At 47.2% G+C, this 15,000-nt stretch overlaps 47 non-coding genes and 4 pseudogenes across 47 annotated transcripts; all 51 read right to left on the bottom strand.

Annotated features, from left to right (window-relative positions):
- Positions 1-16: 16 nt before the first annotated feature.
- Positions 17-135, bottom strand: LOC146267351 (5S ribosomal RNA). Its single transcript, XR_014728935.1, has one exon. It is a non-coding gene; the product is annotated as a 5S ribosomal RNA (ribosomal RNA).
- A 170-nt stretch (positions 136-305) lies between these two features.
- LOC146267350 (5S ribosomal RNA) lies at positions 306-424 on the bottom strand. The gene has a single exon (XR_014727402.1). It is a non-coding gene; the product is annotated as a 5S ribosomal RNA (ribosomal RNA).
- A 172-nt stretch (positions 425-596) lies between these two features.
- On the bottom strand, positions 597-715 carry LOC146267349 (5S ribosomal RNA). The gene has a single exon (XR_014728443.1). It is a non-coding gene; the product is annotated as a 5S ribosomal RNA (ribosomal RNA).
- Positions 716-893: 178 nt separating this feature from the next.
- LOC146267348 (5S ribosomal RNA) lies at positions 894-1,002 on the bottom strand (annotated as a pseudogene).
- A 172-nt stretch (positions 1,003-1,174) lies between these two features.
- On the bottom strand, positions 1,175-1,293 carry LOC146267347 (5S ribosomal RNA). The gene has a single exon (XR_014727401.1). It is a non-coding gene; the product is annotated as a 5S ribosomal RNA (ribosomal RNA).
- Positions 1,294-1,465: 172 nt separating this feature from the next.
- Positions 1,466-1,584, bottom strand: LOC146267346 (5S ribosomal RNA). The gene has a single exon (XR_014727272.1). It is a non-coding gene; the product is annotated as a 5S ribosomal RNA (ribosomal RNA).
- A 178-nt stretch (positions 1,585-1,762) lies between these two features.
- On the bottom strand, positions 1,763-1,881 carry LOC146267345 (5S ribosomal RNA). Its single transcript, XR_014727946.1, has one exon. It is a non-coding gene; the product is annotated as a 5S ribosomal RNA (ribosomal RNA).
- A 172-nt stretch (positions 1,882-2,053) lies between these two features.
- LOC146267344 (5S ribosomal RNA) lies at positions 2,054-2,172 on the bottom strand. Its single transcript, XR_014727945.1, has one exon. It is a non-coding gene; the product is annotated as a 5S ribosomal RNA (ribosomal RNA).
- A 182-nt stretch (positions 2,173-2,354) lies between these two features.
- Positions 2,355-2,473, bottom strand: LOC146267343 (5S ribosomal RNA). Its single transcript, XR_014727400.1, has one exon. It is a non-coding gene; the product is annotated as a 5S ribosomal RNA (ribosomal RNA).
- Positions 2,474-2,647: 174 nt separating this feature from the next.
- On the bottom strand, positions 2,648-2,766 carry LOC146267342 (5S ribosomal RNA). Its single transcript, XR_014727944.1, has one exon. It is a non-coding gene; the product is annotated as a 5S ribosomal RNA (ribosomal RNA).
- A 182-nt stretch (positions 2,767-2,948) lies between these two features.
- On the bottom strand, positions 2,949-3,067 carry LOC146267341 (5S ribosomal RNA). The gene has a single exon (XR_014727399.1). It is a non-coding gene; the product is annotated as a 5S ribosomal RNA (ribosomal RNA).
- Positions 3,068-3,239: 172 nt separating this feature from the next.
- LOC146267340 (5S ribosomal RNA) lies at positions 3,240-3,358 on the bottom strand. Its single transcript, XR_014727398.1, has one exon. It is a non-coding gene; the product is annotated as a 5S ribosomal RNA (ribosomal RNA).
- Positions 3,359-3,530: 172 nt separating this feature from the next.
- On the bottom strand, positions 3,531-3,649 carry LOC146267339 (5S ribosomal RNA). Its single transcript, XR_014727397.1, has one exon. It is a non-coding gene; the product is annotated as a 5S ribosomal RNA (ribosomal RNA).
- Positions 3,650-3,821: 172 nt separating this feature from the next.
- LOC146267338 (5S ribosomal RNA) lies at positions 3,822-3,940 on the bottom strand. Its single transcript, XR_014727396.1, has one exon. It is a non-coding gene; the product is annotated as a 5S ribosomal RNA (ribosomal RNA).
- A 174-nt stretch (positions 3,941-4,114) lies between these two features.
- LOC146267337 (5S ribosomal RNA) lies at positions 4,115-4,233 on the bottom strand. The gene has a single exon (XR_014728442.1). It is a non-coding gene; the product is annotated as a 5S ribosomal RNA (ribosomal RNA).
- Positions 4,234-4,409: 176 nt separating this feature from the next.
- LOC146267336 (5S ribosomal RNA) lies at positions 4,410-4,528 on the bottom strand. Its single transcript, XR_014727394.1, has one exon. It is a non-coding gene; the product is annotated as a 5S ribosomal RNA (ribosomal RNA).
- A 172-nt stretch (positions 4,529-4,700) lies between these two features.
- LOC146267335 (5S ribosomal RNA) lies at positions 4,701-4,819 on the bottom strand. The gene has a single exon (XR_014727393.1). It is a non-coding gene; the product is annotated as a 5S ribosomal RNA (ribosomal RNA).
- A 174-nt stretch (positions 4,820-4,993) lies between these two features.
- Positions 4,994-5,112, bottom strand: LOC146267334 (5S ribosomal RNA). Its single transcript, XR_014727261.1, has one exon. It is a non-coding gene; the product is annotated as a 5S ribosomal RNA (ribosomal RNA).
- Positions 5,113-5,290: 178 nt separating this feature from the next.
- LOC146267333 (5S ribosomal RNA) lies at positions 5,291-5,409 on the bottom strand. Its single transcript, XR_014727707.1, has one exon. It is a non-coding gene; the product is annotated as a 5S ribosomal RNA (ribosomal RNA).
- A 178-nt stretch (positions 5,410-5,587) lies between these two features.
- On the bottom strand, positions 5,588-5,706 carry LOC146267332 (5S ribosomal RNA). Its single transcript, XR_014727392.1, has one exon. It is a non-coding gene; the product is annotated as a 5S ribosomal RNA (ribosomal RNA).
- A 178-nt stretch (positions 5,707-5,884) lies between these two features.
- On the bottom strand, positions 5,885-6,003 carry LOC146267331 (5S ribosomal RNA). Its single transcript, XR_014727943.1, has one exon. It is a non-coding gene; the product is annotated as a 5S ribosomal RNA (ribosomal RNA).
- Positions 6,004-6,175: 172 nt separating this feature from the next.
- On the bottom strand, positions 6,176-6,294 carry LOC146267330 (5S ribosomal RNA). The gene has a single exon (XR_014729277.1). It is a non-coding gene; the product is annotated as a 5S ribosomal RNA (ribosomal RNA).
- A 186-nt stretch (positions 6,295-6,480) lies between these two features.
- LOC146267329 (5S ribosomal RNA) lies at positions 6,481-6,599 on the bottom strand. Its single transcript, XR_014727391.1, has one exon. It is a non-coding gene; the product is annotated as a 5S ribosomal RNA (ribosomal RNA).
- A 182-nt stretch (positions 6,600-6,781) lies between these two features.
- LOC146267328 (5S ribosomal RNA) lies at positions 6,782-6,900 on the bottom strand. Its single transcript, XR_014727942.1, has one exon. It is a non-coding gene; the product is annotated as a 5S ribosomal RNA (ribosomal RNA).
- A 184-nt stretch (positions 6,901-7,084) lies between these two features.
- LOC146267327 (5S ribosomal RNA) lies at positions 7,085-7,203 on the bottom strand. Its single transcript, XR_014727390.1, has one exon. It is a non-coding gene; the product is annotated as a 5S ribosomal RNA (ribosomal RNA).
- A 172-nt stretch (positions 7,204-7,375) lies between these two features.
- Positions 7,376-7,494, bottom strand: LOC146267326 (5S ribosomal RNA). Its single transcript, XR_014727389.1, has one exon. It is a non-coding gene; the product is annotated as a 5S ribosomal RNA (ribosomal RNA).
- A 182-nt stretch (positions 7,495-7,676) lies between these two features.
- Positions 7,677-7,795, bottom strand: LOC146267325 (5S ribosomal RNA). The gene has a single exon (XR_014727695.1). It is a non-coding gene; the product is annotated as a 5S ribosomal RNA (ribosomal RNA).
- Positions 7,796-7,973: 178 nt separating this feature from the next.
- Positions 7,974-8,092, bottom strand: LOC146267324 (5S ribosomal RNA; annotated as a pseudogene).
- Positions 8,093-8,274: 182 nt separating this feature from the next.
- LOC146267323 (5S ribosomal RNA) lies at positions 8,275-8,393 on the bottom strand. The gene has a single exon (XR_014727941.1). It is a non-coding gene; the product is annotated as a 5S ribosomal RNA (ribosomal RNA).
- A 172-nt stretch (positions 8,394-8,565) lies between these two features.
- LOC146267322 (5S ribosomal RNA) lies at positions 8,566-8,684 on the bottom strand. Its single transcript, XR_014727388.1, has one exon. It is a non-coding gene; the product is annotated as a 5S ribosomal RNA (ribosomal RNA).
- A 182-nt stretch (positions 8,685-8,866) lies between these two features.
- LOC146267321 (5S ribosomal RNA) lies at positions 8,867-8,985 on the bottom strand. Its single transcript, XR_014727939.1, has one exon. It is a non-coding gene; the product is annotated as a 5S ribosomal RNA (ribosomal RNA).
- A 184-nt stretch (positions 8,986-9,169) lies between these two features.
- On the bottom strand, positions 9,170-9,288 carry LOC146267320 (5S ribosomal RNA). Its single transcript, XR_014727387.1, has one exon. It is a non-coding gene; the product is annotated as a 5S ribosomal RNA (ribosomal RNA).
- Positions 9,289-9,460: 172 nt separating this feature from the next.
- On the bottom strand, positions 9,461-9,579 carry LOC146267319 (5S ribosomal RNA). The gene has a single exon (XR_014727386.1). It is a non-coding gene; the product is annotated as a 5S ribosomal RNA (ribosomal RNA).
- A 182-nt stretch (positions 9,580-9,761) lies between these two features.
- LOC146267318 (5S ribosomal RNA) lies at positions 9,762-9,880 on the bottom strand. The gene has a single exon (XR_014727684.1). It is a non-coding gene; the product is annotated as a 5S ribosomal RNA (ribosomal RNA).
- Positions 9,881-10,058: 178 nt separating this feature from the next.
- On the bottom strand, positions 10,059-10,177 carry LOC146267317 (5S ribosomal RNA; annotated as a pseudogene).
- Positions 10,178-10,359: 182 nt separating this feature from the next.
- Positions 10,360-10,478, bottom strand: LOC146267316 (5S ribosomal RNA). The gene has a single exon (XR_014727938.1). It is a non-coding gene; the product is annotated as a 5S ribosomal RNA (ribosomal RNA).
- Positions 10,479-10,650: 172 nt separating this feature from the next.
- Positions 10,651-10,769, bottom strand: LOC146267315 (5S ribosomal RNA). Its single transcript, XR_014727385.1, has one exon. It is a non-coding gene; the product is annotated as a 5S ribosomal RNA (ribosomal RNA).
- Positions 10,770-10,941: 172 nt separating this feature from the next.
- Positions 10,942-11,060, bottom strand: LOC146267314 (5S ribosomal RNA). Its single transcript, XR_014727383.1, has one exon. It is a non-coding gene; the product is annotated as a 5S ribosomal RNA (ribosomal RNA).
- Positions 11,061-11,242: 182 nt separating this feature from the next.
- Positions 11,243-11,361, bottom strand: LOC146267313 (5S ribosomal RNA). The gene has a single exon (XR_014727673.1). It is a non-coding gene; the product is annotated as a 5S ribosomal RNA (ribosomal RNA).
- Positions 11,362-11,539: 178 nt separating this feature from the next.
- On the bottom strand, positions 11,540-11,658 carry LOC146267312 (5S ribosomal RNA; annotated as a pseudogene).
- Positions 11,659-11,840: 182 nt separating this feature from the next.
- On the bottom strand, positions 11,841-11,959 carry LOC146267311 (5S ribosomal RNA). The gene has a single exon (XR_014727937.1). It is a non-coding gene; the product is annotated as a 5S ribosomal RNA (ribosomal RNA).
- A 172-nt stretch (positions 11,960-12,131) lies between these two features.
- LOC146267310 (5S ribosomal RNA) lies at positions 12,132-12,250 on the bottom strand. The gene has a single exon (XR_014727936.1). It is a non-coding gene; the product is annotated as a 5S ribosomal RNA (ribosomal RNA).
- A 182-nt stretch (positions 12,251-12,432) lies between these two features.
- LOC146267309 (5S ribosomal RNA) lies at positions 12,433-12,551 on the bottom strand. The gene has a single exon (XR_014727382.1). It is a non-coding gene; the product is annotated as a 5S ribosomal RNA (ribosomal RNA).
- Positions 12,552-12,733: 182 nt separating this feature from the next.
- LOC146267308 (5S ribosomal RNA) lies at positions 12,734-12,852 on the bottom strand. The gene has a single exon (XR_014727935.1). It is a non-coding gene; the product is annotated as a 5S ribosomal RNA (ribosomal RNA).
- Positions 12,853-13,036: 184 nt separating this feature from the next.
- Positions 13,037-13,155, bottom strand: LOC146267307 (5S ribosomal RNA). The gene has a single exon (XR_014727381.1). It is a non-coding gene; the product is annotated as a 5S ribosomal RNA (ribosomal RNA).
- A 172-nt stretch (positions 13,156-13,327) lies between these two features.
- Positions 13,328-13,446, bottom strand: LOC146267306 (5S ribosomal RNA). Its single transcript, XR_014727380.1, has one exon. It is a non-coding gene; the product is annotated as a 5S ribosomal RNA (ribosomal RNA).
- A 182-nt stretch (positions 13,447-13,628) lies between these two features.
- On the bottom strand, positions 13,629-13,747 carry LOC146267305 (5S ribosomal RNA). The gene has a single exon (XR_014725109.1). It is a non-coding gene; the product is annotated as a 5S ribosomal RNA (ribosomal RNA).
- A 174-nt stretch (positions 13,748-13,921) lies between these two features.
- On the bottom strand, positions 13,922-14,040 carry LOC146267304 (5S ribosomal RNA). The gene has a single exon (XR_014727379.1). It is a non-coding gene; the product is annotated as a 5S ribosomal RNA (ribosomal RNA).
- Positions 14,041-14,226: 186 nt separating this feature from the next.
- Positions 14,227-14,345, bottom strand: LOC146267303 (5S ribosomal RNA). Its single transcript, XR_014727378.1, has one exon. It is a non-coding gene; the product is annotated as a 5S ribosomal RNA (ribosomal RNA).
- A 186-nt stretch (positions 14,346-14,531) lies between these two features.
- On the bottom strand, positions 14,532-14,650 carry LOC146267302 (5S ribosomal RNA). Its single transcript, XR_014727377.1, has one exon. It is a non-coding gene; the product is annotated as a 5S ribosomal RNA (ribosomal RNA).
- A 168-nt stretch (positions 14,651-14,818) lies between these two features.
- On the bottom strand, positions 14,819-14,937 carry LOC146267301 (5S ribosomal RNA). The gene has a single exon (XR_014727376.1). It is a non-coding gene; the product is annotated as a 5S ribosomal RNA (ribosomal RNA).
- Between the last annotated feature and the right edge of the window lie 63 nt (positions 14,938-15,000).

Below are 15,000 nucleotides of genomic sequence, written 5' to 3'. Positions count from 1 at the left end.
AGTGAATGAGCAAAAGAGCATACAGCACCTGGTATTCCCAGGCGGTCTCCCATCCAAGTACTAACCAGGCCCGACCCTGCTTAGCTTCCGAGATCAGACGAGATCGGGCGTTGCCAGGCTGGTATGGCCGTCCGAAATAAGTTGACAACCATAGGCTACTTATCCATATACAGATTTGGCAATTGACAATGCAAGTTGGTCTCTCTCTCTCTCTCGTGTCAAAATGAAAACAGCTTCCAGCCCCTTTCATGAAGGACTACTTGTGCATATTGCAAGATTTCAGTTTCTAAGTGAATGAGCAAAAGAGCATACAGCACCTGGTATTCCCAGGCGGTCTCCCATCCAAGTACTAACCAGGCCCGACCCTGCTTAGCTTCCGAGATCAGACGAGATCGGGCGTTGCCAGGCTGGTATGGCCGTACGAAATAAGTTGACAACCATAGGCTACTTATCCATATACAGATTTAGCAATTGACAATGCAAGGTGGTCTCTCTCTCTCTCTCTCGTGTCAAAATGAAAACAGCTTCCAGCCCCTTTCATGAAGGACTACTTGTGCATATTGCAAGATTTCAGTTTCTAAGTGAATGAGCAAAAGAGCATACAGCACCTGGTATTCCCAGGCGGTCTCCCATCCAAGTACTAACCAGGCCCGACCCTGCTTAGCTTCCGAGATCAGACGAGATCGGGCGTTGCCAGGCTGGTATGGCCGTAAAATAAGGTGACAACCATAGGCTACTTATCCATATACAGATTTGGCAATTGACAATGCAAGGTGGTCTCTCTCTCTCTCTCTCTCTCTCTCGTGTCAAAATGAAAACAGCTTCCAGCCCCTTTCATGAAGGACTACTTGTGCATATTGCAAGATGTCAGTTTCTAAGTGAATGAGCAAAAGAGCATACAGCACCTGGTATTCCCAGGCGGTCTCCCATCCAAGTACTAACCAGGCCCGACCCTGCTTAGCTTCCGAGATCAGGCGTTGCCAGGCTGGTATGGCCGTACGAAATAAGTTGACAACCATAGGCTACTTATCCATATACAGATTTAGCAATTGACAATGCAAGGTGGTCTCTCTCTCTCTCTCTTGTGTCAAAATGAAAACAGCTTCCAGCCCATTTCATGAAGGACTACTTGTGCATATTGCAAGATTTCAGTTTCTAAGTGAATGAGCAAAGGAGCATACAGCACCTGGTATTCCCAGGCGGTCTCCCATCCAAGTACTAACCAGGCCCGACCCTGCTTAGCTTCCGAGATCAGACGAGATCGGGCGTTGCCAGGCTGGTATGGCCGTACGAAATAAGTTGACAACCATAGGCTACTTATCCATATACAGATTTAGCAATTGACAATGCAAGGTGGTCTCTCTCTCTCTCTCTCGTGTCAAAATGAAAACAGCTTCCAGCCCCTTTCATGAAGGACTACTTGTGCATATTGCAAGATTTCAGTTTCTAAGTGAATGAGCAAAAGAGCATACAGCACCTGGTATTCCCAGGCGGTCTCCCATCCAAGTACTAACCAGGCCCAACCCTGCTTAGCTTCCGAGATCAGACGAGATCGGGCGTTGCCAGGCTGGTATGGCCGTACGAAATAAGTTGACAACCATAGGCTACTTATCCATATACAGATTTAGCAATTGACAATGCAAGGTAGTCTCTCTCTCTCTCTCTCTCTCTCGTGTCAAAATGAAAACAGCTTCCAGCCCCTTTCATGAAGGACTACTTGTGCATATTGCAAGATGTCAGTTTCTAAGTGAATGAGCAAAAGAGCATACAGCACCTGGTATTCCCAGGCGGTCTCCCATCCAAGTACTAACCAGGCCCGACCCTGCTTAGCTTCCGAGATCAGACGTGATCGGGCGTTGCCAGGCTGGTATGGCCGTACGAAATAAGTTGACAACCATAGGCTACTTATCCATATACAGATTTAGCAATTGACAATGCAAGGTGGTCTCTCTCTCTCTCTCTCGTGTCAAAATGAAAACAGCTTCCAGCCCCTTTCATGAAGGACTACTTGTGCATATTGCAAGATGTCAGTTTCTAAGTGAATGAGCAAAAGAGCATACAGCACCTGGTATTCCCAGGCGGTCTCCCATCCAAGTACTAACCAGGCCCGACCCTGCTTAGCTTCCGAGATCAGACGTGATCGGGCGTTGCCAGGCTGGTATGGCCGTACGAAATAAGTTGACAACCATAGGCTACTTATTCATATACAGATTTAGCAATTGACAATGCAAGGTGGTCTCTCTCTCTCTCTCTCTCTCTCTCTCGTGTCAAAATGAAAACAGCTTCCAGCCCCTTTCATGAAGGACTACTTGTGCATATTGCAAGATGTCAGTTTCTAAGTGAATGAGCAAAAGAGCATACAGCACCTGGTATTCCCAGGCGGTCTCCCATCCAAGTACTAACCAGGCCCGACCCTGCTTAGCTTCCGAGATCAGACGAGATCGGGCGTTGCCAGGCTGGTATGGCCGTACGAAATAAGTTGACAACCATAGGCTACTTATCCATATACAGATTTAGCAATTGACAATGCAAGGTGGTCTCTCTCTCTCTCTCTCTCGTGTCAAAATGAAAACAGCTTCCAGCCCCTTTCATGAAGGACTACTTGTGCATATTGCAAGATGTCAGTTTCTAAGTGAATGAGCAAAAGAGCATACAGCACCTGGTATTCCCAGGCGGTCTCCCATCCAAGTACTAACCAGGCCCGACCCTGCTTAGCTTCCGAGATCAGACGTGATCGGGCGTTGCCAGGCTGGTATGGCCGTACGAAATAAGTTGACAACCATAGGCTACTTATCCATATACAGATTTAGCAATTGACAATGCAAGGTAGTCTCTCTCTCTCTCTCTCTCTCTCTCTCGTGTCAAAATGAAAACAGCTTCCAGCCCCTTTCATGAAGGACTACTTGTGCATATTGCAAGATGTCAGTTTCTAAGTGAATGAGCAAAAGAGCATACAGCACCTGGTATTCCCAGGCGGTCTCCCATCCAAGTACTAACCAGGCCCGACCCTGCTTAGCTTCCGAGATCAGACGAGATCGGGCGTTGCCAGGCTGGTATGGCCGTACGAAATAAGTTGACAACCATAGGCTACTTATCCATATACAGATTTAGCAATTGACAATGCAAGGTGGTCTCTCTCTCTCTCTCTCGTGTCAAAATGAAAACAGCTTCCAGCCCCTTTCATGAAGGACTACTTGTGCATATTGCAAGATTTCAGTTTCTAAGTGAATGAGCAAAAGAGCATACAGCACCTGGTATTCCCAGGCGGTCTCCCATCCAAGTACTAACCAGGCCCGACCCTGCTTAGCTTCCGAGATCAGACGAGATCGGGCGTTGCCAGGCTGGTATGGCCGTACGAAATAAGTTGACAACCATAGGCTACTTATCCATATACAGATTTAGCAATTGACAATGCAAGGTGGTCTCTCTCTCTCTCTCTCGTGTCAAAATGAAAACAGCTTCCAGCCCCTTTCATGAAGGACTACTTGTGCATATTGCAAGATTTCAGTTTCTAAGTGAATGAGCAAAAGAGCATACAGCACCTGGTATTCCCAGGCGGTCTCCCATCCAAGTACTAACCAGGCCCGACCCTGCTTAGCTTCCGAGATCAGACGAGATCGGGCGTTGCCAGGCTGGTATGGCCGTACGAAATAAGTTGACAACCATAGGCTACTTATCCATATACAGATTTAGCAATTGACAATGCAAGGTGGTCTCTCTCTCTCTCTCTCGTGTCAAAATGAAAACAGCTTCCAGCCCCTTTCATGAAGGACTACTTGTGCATATTGCAAGATTTCAGTTTCTAAGTGAATGAGCAAAAGAGCATACAGCACCTGGTATTCCCAGGCGGTCTCCCATCCAAGTACTAACCAGGCCCGACCCTGCTTAGCTTCCGAGATCAGACGAGATCGGGCGTTGCCAGGCTGGTATGGCCGTACGAAATAAGTTGACAACCATAGGCTACTTATCCATATACAGATTTAGCAATTGACAATGCAAGGTGGTCTCTCTCTCTCTCTCTCTCGTGTCAAAATGAAAACAGCTTCCAGCCCCTTTCATGAAGGACTACTTGTGCATATTGCAAGATTTCAGTTTCTAAGTGAATGAGCAAAAGAGCATACAGCACCTGGTATTCCCAGGCGGTCTCCCATCCAAGTACTAACCAGGCCCGACCCTGCTTAGCTTCCGAGATCAGACGAGATCGGGCGTTGCCAGGCTGGTATGGCCGTAAAATAAGGTGACAACCATAGGCTACTTATCCATATACAGATTTGGCAATTGACAATGCAAGGTGGTCTCTCTCTCTCTCTCTCTCTCTCGTGTCAAAATGAAAACAGCTTCCAGCCCCTTTCATGAAGGACTACTTGTGCATATTGCAAGATGTCAGTTTCTAAGTGAATGAGCAAAAGAGCATACAGCACCTGGTATTCCCAGGCGGTCTCCCATCCAAGTACTAACCAGGCCCGACCCTGCTTAGCTTCCGAGATCAGACGAGATCGGGCGTTGCCAGGCTGGTATGGCCGTACGAAATAAGTTGACAACCATAGGCTACTTATCCATATACAGATTTAGCAATTGACAATGCAAGGTGGTCTCTCTCTCTCTCTCTTGTGTCAAAATGAAAACAGCTTCCAGCCCATTTCATGAAGGACTACTTGTGCATATTGCAAGATTTCAGTTTCTAAGTGAATGAGCAAAGGAGCATACAGCACCTGGTATTCCCAGGCGGTCTCCCATCCAAGTACTAACCAGGCCCGACCCTGCTTAGCTTCCGAGATCAGACGAGATCGGGCGTTGCCAGGCTGGTATGGCCGTACGAAATAAGTTGACAACCATAGGCTACTTATCCATATACAGATTTAGCAATTGACAATGCAAGGTGGTCTCTCTCTCTCTCTCTCTCGTGTCAAAATGAAAACAGCTTCCAGCCCCTTTCATGAAGGACTACTTGTGCATATTGCAAGATTTCAGTTTCTAAGTGAATGAGCAAAAGAGCATACAGCACCTGGTATTCCCAGGCGGTCTCCCATCCAAGTACTAACCAGGCCCAACCCTGCTTAGCTTCCGAGATCAGACGAGATCGGGCGTTGCCAGGCTGGTATGGCCGTACGAAATAAGTTGACAACCATAGGCTACTTATCCATATACAGATTTAGCAATTGACAATGCAAGGTGGTCTCTCTCTCTCTCTCTCTCTCTCGTGTCAAAATGAAAACAGCTTCCAGCCCCTTTCATGAAGGACTACTTGTGCATATTGCAAGATTTCAGTTTCTAAGTGAATGAGCAAAAGAGCATACAGCACCTGGTATTCCCAGGCGGTCTCCCATCCAAGTACTAACCTGGCCCGACCCTGCTTAGCTTCCGAGATCAGACGAGATCGGGCGTTGCCAGGCTGGTATGGCCGTACGAAATAAGTTGACAACCATAGGCTACTTATCCATATACAGATTTAGCAATTGACAATGCAAGGTGGTCTCTCTCTCTCTCTCTCTCTCTCGTGTCAAAATGAAAACAGCTTCCAGCCCCTTTCATGAAGGACTACTTGTGCATATTGCAAGATTTCAGTTTCTAAGTGAATGAGCAAAAGAGCATACAGCACCTGGTATTCCCAGGCGGTCTCCCATCCAAGTACTAACCAGGCCCGACCCTGCTTAGCTTCCGAGATCAGACGAGATCGGGCGTTGCCAGGCTGGTATGGCCGTACGAAATAAGTTGACAACCATAGGCTACTTATCCATATACAGATTTAGCAATTGACAATGCAAGGTAGTCTCTCTCTCTCTCTCTCTCTCTCGTGTCAAAATGAAAACAGCTTCCAGCCCCTTTCATGAAGGACTACTTGTGCATATTGCAAGATGTCAGTTTCTAAGTGAATGAGCAAAAGAGCATACAGCACCTGGTATTCCCAGGCGGTCTCCCATCCAAGTACTAACCAGGCCCGACCCTGCTTAGCTTCCGAGATCAGACGTGATCGGGCGTTGCCAGGCTGGTATGGCCGTACGAAATAAGTTGACAACCATAGGCTACTTATCCATATACAGATTTAGCAATTGACAATGCAAGGTGGTCTCTCTCTCTCTCTCTCGTGTCAAAATGAAAACAGCTTCCAGCCCCTTTCATGAAGGACTACTTGTGCATATTGCAAGATGTCAGTTTCTAAGTGAATGAGCAAAAGAGCATACAGCACCTGGTATTCCCAGGCGGTCTCCCATCCAAGTACTAACCAGGCCCGACCCTGCTTAGCTTCCGAGATCAGACGTGATCGGGCGTTGCCAGGCTGGTATGGCCGTTCGAAATAAGTTGACAACCATAGGCTACTTATTCATATACAGATTTAGCAATTGACAATGCAAGGTGGTCTCTCTCTCTCTCTCTCTCTCTCTCTCTCTCGTGTCAAAATGAAAACAGCTTCCAGCCCCTTTCATGAAGGACTACTTGTGCATATTGCAAGATGTCAGTTTCTAAGTGAATGAGCAAAAGAGCATACAGCACCTGGTATTCCCAGGCGGTCTCCCATCCAAGTACTAACCAGGCCCGACCCTGCTTAGCTTCCGAGATCAGACGAGATCGGGCGTTGCCAGGCTGGTATGGCCGTACGAAATAAGTTGACAACCATAGGCTACTTATCCATATACAGATTTAGCAATTGACAATGCAAGGTGGTCTCTCTCTCTCTCTCTCTCTCTCTCTCGTGTCAAAATGAAAACAGCTTCCAGCCCCTTTCATGAAGGACTACTTGTGCATATTGCAAGATGTCAGTTTCTAAGTGAATGAGCAAAAGAGCATACAGCACCTGGTATTCCCAGGCGGTCTCCCATCCAAGTACTAACCAGGCCCGACCCTGCTTAGCTTCCGAGATCAGACGTGATCGGGCGTTGCCAGGCTGGTATGGCCGTACGAAATAAGTTGACAACCATAGGCTACTTATCCATATACAGATTTAGCAATTGACAATGCAAGGTAGTCTCTCTCTCTCTCTCTCTCTCTCTCTCTCGTGTCAAAATGAAAACAGCTTCCAGCCCCTTTCATGAAGGACTACTTGTGCATATTGCAAGATGTCAGTTTCTAAGTGAATGAGCAAAAGAGCATACAGCACCTGGTATTCCCAGGCGGTCTCCCATCCAAGTACTAACCAGGCCCGACCCTGCTTAGCTTCCGAGATCAGACGAGATCGGGCGTTGCCAGGCTGGTATGGCCGTACGAAATAAGTTGACAACCATAGGCTACTTATCCATATACAGATTTAGCAATTGACAATGCAAGGTGGTCTCTCTCTCTCTCTCTCGTGTCAAAATGAAAACAGCTTCCAGCCCCTTTCATGAAGGACTACTTGTGCATATTGCAAGATTTCAGTTTCTAAGTGAATGAGCAAAAGAGCATACAGCACCTGGTATTCCCAGGCGGTCTCCCATCCAAGTACTAACCAGGCCCGACCCTGCTTAGCTTCCGAGATCAGACGAGATCGGGCGTTGCCAGGCTGGTATGGCCGTACGAAATAAGTTGACAACCATAGGCTACTTATCCATATACAGATTTAGCAATTGACAATGCAAGGTGGTCTCTCTCTCTCTCTCTCTCTCTCTCTCGTGTCAAAATGAAAACAGCTTCCAGCCCCTTTCATGAAGGACTACTTGTGCATATTGCAAGATTTCAGTTTCTAAGTGAATGAGCAAAAGAGCATACAGCACCTGGTATTCCCAGGCGGTCTCCCATCCAAGTACTAACCTGGCCCGACCCTGCTTAGCTTCCGAGATCAGACGAGATCGGGCGTTGCCAGGCTGGTATGGCCGTACGAAATAAGTTGACAACCATAGGCTACTTATCCATATACAGATTTAGCAATTGACAATGCAAGGTAGTCTCTCTCTCTCTCTCTCTCTCTCGTGTCAAAATGAAAACAGCTTCCAGCCCCTTTCATGAAGGACTACTTGTGCATATTGCAAGATTTCAGTTTCTAAGTGAATGAGCAAAAGAGCATACAGCACCTGGTATTCCCAGGCGGTCTCCCATCCAAGTACTAACCAGGCCCGACCCTGCTTAGCTTCCGAGATCAGACGAGATTGGGCGTTGCCAGGCTGGTATGGCCGTACGAAATAAGTTGACAACCATAGGCTACTTATCCATATACAGATTTAGCAATTGACAATGCAAGGTAGTCTCTCTCTCTCTCTCTCTCTCTCTCTCGTGTCAAAATGAAAACAGCTTCCAGCCCCTTTCATGAAGGACTACTTGTGCATATTGCAAGATGTCAGATTCTAAGTGAATGAGCAAAAGAGCATACAGCACCTGGTATTCCCAGGCGGTCTCCCATCCAAGTACTAACCAGGCCCGACCCTGCTTAGCTTCCGAGATCAGACGTGATCGGGCGTTGCCAGGCTGGTATGGCCGTACGAAATAAGTTGACAACCATAGGCTACTTATCCATATACAGATTTAGCAATTGACAATGCAAGGTGGTCTCTCTCTCTCTCTCTCGTGTCAAAATGAAAACAGCTTCCAGCCCCTTTCATGAAGGACTACTTGTGCATATTGCAAGATGTCAGTTTCTAAGTGAATGAGCAAAAGAGCATACAGCACCTGGTATTCCCAGGCGGTCTCCCATCCAAGTACTAACCAGGCCCGACCCTGCTTAGCTTCCGAGATCAGACGAGATCGGGCGTTGCCAGGCTGGTATGGCCGTACGAAATAAGTTGACAACCATAGGCTACTTATCCATATACAGATTTAGCAATTGACAATGCAAGGTGGTCTCTCTCTCTCTCTCTCTCTCTCTCTCGTGTCAAAATGAAAACAGCTTCCAGCCCCTTTCATGAAGGACTACTTGTGCATATTGCAAGATGTCAGTTTCTAAGTGAATGAGCAAAAGAGCATACAGCACCTGGTATTCCCAGGCGGTCTCCCATCCAAGTACTAACCAGGCCCGACCCTGCTTAGCTTCCGAGATCAGACGTGATCGGGCGTTGCCAGGCTGGTATGGCCGTACGAAATAAGTTGACAACCATAGGCTACTTATCCATATACAGATTTAGCAATTGACAATGCAAGGTAGTCTCTCTCTCTCTCTCTCTCTCTCTCTCTCGTGTCAAAATGAAAACAGCTTCCAGCCCCTTTCATGAAGGACTACTTGTGCATATTGCAAGATGTCAGTTTCTAAGTGAATGAGCAAAAGAGCATACAGCACCTGGTATTCCCAGGCGGTCTCCCATCCAAGTACTAACCAGGCCCGACCCTGCTTAGCTTCCGAGATCAGACGAGATCGGGCGTTGCCAGGCTGGTATGGCCGTACGAAATAAGTTGACAACCATAGGCTACTTATCCATATACAGATTTAGCAATTGACAATGCAAGGTGGTCTCTCTCTCTCTCTCTCGTGTCAAAATGAAAACAGCTTCCAGCCCCTTTCATGAAGGACTACTTGTGCATATTGCAAGATTTCAGTTTCTAAGTGAATGAGCAAAAGAGCATACAGCACCTGGTATTCCCAGGCGGTCTCCCATCCAAGTACTAACCAGGCCCGACCCTGCTTAGCTTCCGAGATCAGACGAGATCGGGCGTTGCCAGGCTGGTATGGCCGTACGAAATAAGTTGACAACCATAGGCTACTTATCCATATACAGATTTAGCAATTGACAATGCAAGGTGGTCTCTCTCTCTCTCTCTCTCTCTCTCTCGTGTCAAAATGAAAACAGCTTCCAGCCCCTTTCATGAAGGACTACTTGTGCATATTGCAAGATTTCAGTTTCTAAGTGAATGAGCAAAAGAGCATACAGCACCTGGTATTCCCAGGCGGTCTCCCATCCAAGTACTAACCTGGCCCGACCCTGCTTAGCTTCCGAGATCAGACGAGATCGGGCGTTGCCAGGCTGGTATGGCCGTACGAAATAAGTTGACAACCATAGGCTACTTATCCATATACAGATTTAGCAATTGACAATGCAAGGTAGTCTCTCTCTCTCTCTCTCTCTCTCGTGTCAAAATGAAAACAGCTTCCAGCCCCTTTCATGAAGGACTACTTGTGCATATTGCAAGATTTCAGTTTCTAAGTGAATGAGCAAAAGAGCATACAGCACCTGGTATTCCCAGGCGGTCTCCCATCCAAGTACTAACCAGGCCCGACCCTGCTTAGCTTCCGAGATCAGACGAGATTGGGCGTTGCCAGGCTGGTATGGCCGTACGAAATAAGTTGACAACCATAGGCTACTTATCCATATACAGATTTAGCAATTGACAATGCAAGGTAGTCTCTCTCTCTCTCTCTCTCTCTCTCTCGTGTCAAAATGAAAACAGCTTCCAGCCCCTTTCATGAAGGACTACTTGTGCATATTGCAAGATGTCAGATTCTAAGTGAATGAGCAAAAGAGCATACAGCACCTGGTATTCCCAGGCGGTCTCCCATCCAAGTACTAACCAGGCCCGACCCTGCTTAGCTTCCGAGATCAGACGTGATCGGGCGTTGCCAGGCTGGTATGGCCGTACGAAATAAGTTGACAACCATAGGCTACTTATCCATATACAGATTTAGCAATTGACAATGCAAGGTGGTCTCTCTCTCTCTCTCTCGTGTCAAAATGAAAACAGCTTCCAGCCCCTTTCATGAAGGACTACTTGTGCATATTGCAAGATGTCAGTTTCTAAGTGAATGAGCAAAAGAGCATACAGCACCTGGTATTCCCAGGCGGTCTCCCATCCAAGTACTAACCAGGCCCGACCCTGCTTAGCTTCCGAGATCAGACGAGATCGGGCGTTGCCAGGCTGGTATGGCCGTACGAAATAAGTTGACAACCATAGGCTACTTATCCATATACAGATTTAGCAATTGACAATGCAAGGTGGTCTCTCTCTCTCTCTCTCGTGTCAAAATGAAAACAGCTTCCAGCCCCTTTCATGAAGGACTACTTGTGCATATTGCAAGATTTCAGTTTCTAAGTGAATGAGCAAAAGAGCATACAGCACCTGGTATTCCCAGGCGGTCTCCCATCCAAGTACTAACCAGGCCCGACCCTGCTTAGCTTCCGAGATCAGACGAGATCGGGCGTTGCCAGGCTGGTATGGCCGTACGAAATAAGTTGACAACCATAGGCTACTTATCCATATACAGATTTAGCAATTGACAATGCAAGGTGGTCTCTCTCTCTCTCTCTCTCTCTCTCTCGTGTCAAAATGAAAACAGCTTCCAGCCCCTTTCATGAAGGACTACTTGTGCATATTGCAAGATTTCAGTTTCTAAGTGAATGAGCAAAAGAGCATACAGCACCTGGTATTCCCAGGCGGTCTCCCATCCAAGTACTAACCTGGCCCGACCCTGCTTAGCTTCCGAGATCAGACGAGATCGGGCGTTGCCAGGCTGGTATGGCCGTACGAAATAAGTTGACAACCATAGGCTACTTATCCATATACAGATTTAGCAATTGACAATGCAAGGTAGTCTCTCTCTCTCTCTCTCTCTCTCGTGTCAAAATGAAAACAGCTTCCAGCCCCTTTCATGAAGGACTACTTGTGCATATTGCAAGATTTCAGTTTCTAAGTGAATGAGCAAAAGAGCATACAGCACCTGGTATTCCCAGGCGGTCTCCCATCCAAGTACTAACCAGGCCCGACCCTGCTTAGCTTCCGAGATCAGACGAGATTGGGCGTTGCCAGGCTGGTATGGCCGTACGAAATAAGTTGACAACCATAGGCTACTTATCCATATACAGATTTAGCAATTGACAATGCAAGGTAGTCTCTCTCTCTCTCTCTCTCTCTCTCTCGTGTCAAAATGAAAACAGCTTCCAGCCCCTTTCATGAAGGACTACTTGTGCATATTGCAAGATGTCAGATTCTAAGTGAATGAGCAAAAGAGCATACAGCACCTGGTATTCCCAGGCGGTCTCCCATCCAAGTACTAACCAGGCCCGACCCTGCTTAGCTTCCGAGATCAGACGTGATCGGGCGTTGCCAGGCTGGTATGGCCGTACGAAATAAGTTGACAACCATAGGCTACTTATCCATATACAGATTTAGCAATTGACAATGCAAGGTGGTCTCTCTCTCTCTCTCTCGTGTCAAAATGAAAACAGCTTCCAGCCCCTTTCATGAAGGACTACTTGTGCATATTGCAAGATGTCAGTTTCTAAGTGAATGAGCAAAAGAGCATACAGCACCTGGTATTCCCAGGCGGTCTCCCATCCAAGTACTAACCAGGCCCGACCCTGCTTAGCTTCCGAGATCAGACGTGATCGGGCGTTGCCAGGCTGGTATGGCCGTACGAAATAAGTTGACAACCATAGGCTACTTATCCATATACAGATTTAGCAATTGACAATGCAAGGTGGTCTCTCTCTCTCTCTCTCTCTCTCTCTCGTGTCAAAATGAAAACAGCTTCCAGCCCCTTTCATGAAGGACTACTTGTGCATATTGCAAGATGTCAGTTTCTAAGTGAATGAGCAAAAGAGCATACAGCACCTGGTATTCCCAGGCGGTCTCCCATCCAAGTACTAACCAGGCCCGACCCTGCTTAGCTTCCGAGATCAGACGAGATCGGGCGTTGCCAGGCTGGTATGGCCGTACGAAATAAGTTGACAACCATAGGCTACTTATCCATATACAGATTTAGCAATTGACAATGCAAGGTGGTCTCTCTCTCTCTCTCTCTCTCTCTCTCGTGTCAAAATGAAAACAGCTTCCAGCCCCTTTCATGAAGGACTACTTGTGCATATTGCAAGATGTCAGTTTCTAAGTGAATGAGCAAAAGAGCATACAGCACCTGGTATTCCCAGGCGGTCTCCCATCCAAGTACTAACCAGGCCCGACCCTGCTTAGCTTCCGAGATCAGACGTGATCGGGCGTTGCCAGGCTGGTATGGCCGTACGAAATAAGTTGACAACCATAGGCTACTTATCCATATACAGATTTAGCAATTGACAATGCAAGGTAGTCTCTCTCTCTCTCTCTCTCTCTCTCTCTCGTGTCAAAATGAAAACAGCTTCCAGCCCCTTTCATGAAGGACTACTTGTGCATATTGCAAGATGTCAGTTTCTAAGTGAATGAGCAAAAGAGCATACAGCACCTGGTATTCCCAGGCGGTCTCCCATCCAAGTACTAACCAGGCCCGACCCTGCTTAGCTTCCGAGATCAGACGAGATCGGGCGTTGCCAGGCTGGTATGGCCGTACGAAATAAGTTGACAACCATAGGCTACTTATCCATATACAGATTTAGCAATTGACAATGCAAGGTGGTCTCTCTCTCTCTCTCTCGTGTCAAAATGAAAACAGCTTCCAGCCCCTTTCATGAAGGACTACTTGTGCATATTGCAAGATTTCAGTTTCTAAGTGAATGAGCAAAAGAGCATACAGCACCTGGTATTCCCAGGCGGTCTCCCATCCAAGTACTAACCAGGCCCGACCCTGCTTAGCTTCCGAGATCAGACGAGATCGGGCGTTGCCAGGCTGGTATGGCCGTACGAAATAAGTTGACAACCATAGGCTACTTATCCATATACAGATTTAGCAATTGACAATGCAAGGTAGTCTCTCTCTCTCTCTCTCTCTCTCTCTCGTGTCAAAATGAAAACAGCTTCCAGCCCCTTTCATGAAGGACTACTTGTGCATATTGCAAGATGTCAGTTTCTAAGTGAATGAGCAAAAGAGCATACAGCACCTGGTATTCCCAGGCGGTCTCCCATCCAAGTACTAACCAGGCCCGACCCTGCTTAGCTTCCGAGATCAGACGAGATCGGGTGTTGCCAGGCTGGTATGGCCGTACGAAATAAGTTGACAACCATAGGCTACTTATCCATATAAAGATTTAGCAATTGACAATGCAAGGTAGTCTCTCTCTCTCTCTCTCTCGTGTCAAAATGAAAACAGCTTCCAGCCCCTTTCATGAAGGACTACTTGTGCATATTGCAAGATGTCAGTTTCTAAGTGAATGAGCAAAAGAGCATACAGCACCTGGTATTCCCAGGCGGTCTCCCATCCAAGTACTAACCAGGCCCGACCCTGCTTAGCTTCCGAGATCAGACGAGATCGGGCGTTGCCAGGCTGGTATGGCCGTACGAAATAAGTTGACAACCATAGGCTACTTATCCATATACAGATTTAGCAATTGACAATGCAAGGTAGTCTCTCTCTCTCTCTCTCTCTCTCTCTCTCTCGTGTCAAAATGAAAACAGCTTCCAGCCCCTTTCATGAAGGACTACTTGTGCATATTGCAAGATTTCAGTTTCTAAGTGAATGAGCAAAAGAGCATACAGCACCTGGTATTCCCAGGCGGTCTCCCATCCAAGTACTAACCAGGCCCGACCCTGCTTAGCTTCCGAGATCAGACGAGATCGGGCGTTGCCAGGCTGGTATGGCCGTACGAAATAAGTTGACAACCATAGGCTACTTATCCATATACAGATTTAGCAATTGACAATGCAAGGTGGTCTCTCTCTCTCTCTCTCTCTCTCTCTCTCTCGTGTCAAAATGAAAACAGCTTCCAGCCCCTTTCATGAAGGACTACTTGTGCATATTGCAAGATGTCAGTTTCTAAGTGAATGAGCAAAAGAGCATACAGCACCTGGTATTCCCAGGCGGTCTCCCATCCAAGTACTAACCAGGCCCGACCCTGCTTAGCTTCCGAGATCAGACGAGATCGGGCGTTGCCAGGCTGGTATGGCCGTACGAAATAAGTTGACAACCATAGGCTACTTATCCATATACAGATTTAGCAATTGACAATGCAAGGTAGTCTCTCTCTCTCTCGTGTCAAAATGAAAACAGCTTCCAGCCCCTTTCATGAAGGACTACTTGTGCATATTGCAAGATGTCAGTTTCTAAGTGAATGAGCAAAAGAGCATACAGCACCTGGTATTCCCAGGCGGTCTCCCATCCAAGTACTAACCAGGCCCGACCCTGCTTAGCTTCCGAGATCAGACGAGATCGGGCGTTGCCAGGCTGGTATGGCCGTACGAAATAAGTTGACAACCATAGGCTACTTATCCATATACAGATTTAGCAATTGACAATGCAAGGTG

This window comes from Hypomesus nipponensis, chromosome 12 (genome assembly GCF_054491055.1).
Source record: "Hypomesus nipponensis isolate SF chromosome 12, ASM5449105v1, whole genome shotgun sequence".
NCBI classification, from domain to species: domain Eukaryota; kingdom Metazoa; phylum Chordata; class Actinopteri; order Osmeriformes; family Osmeridae; genus Hypomesus; species Hypomesus nipponensis.
The sequence above is the reverse complement of the archived record's forward strand: the minus strand, read 5'-3'. Positions and strand labels throughout refer to the sequence as shown.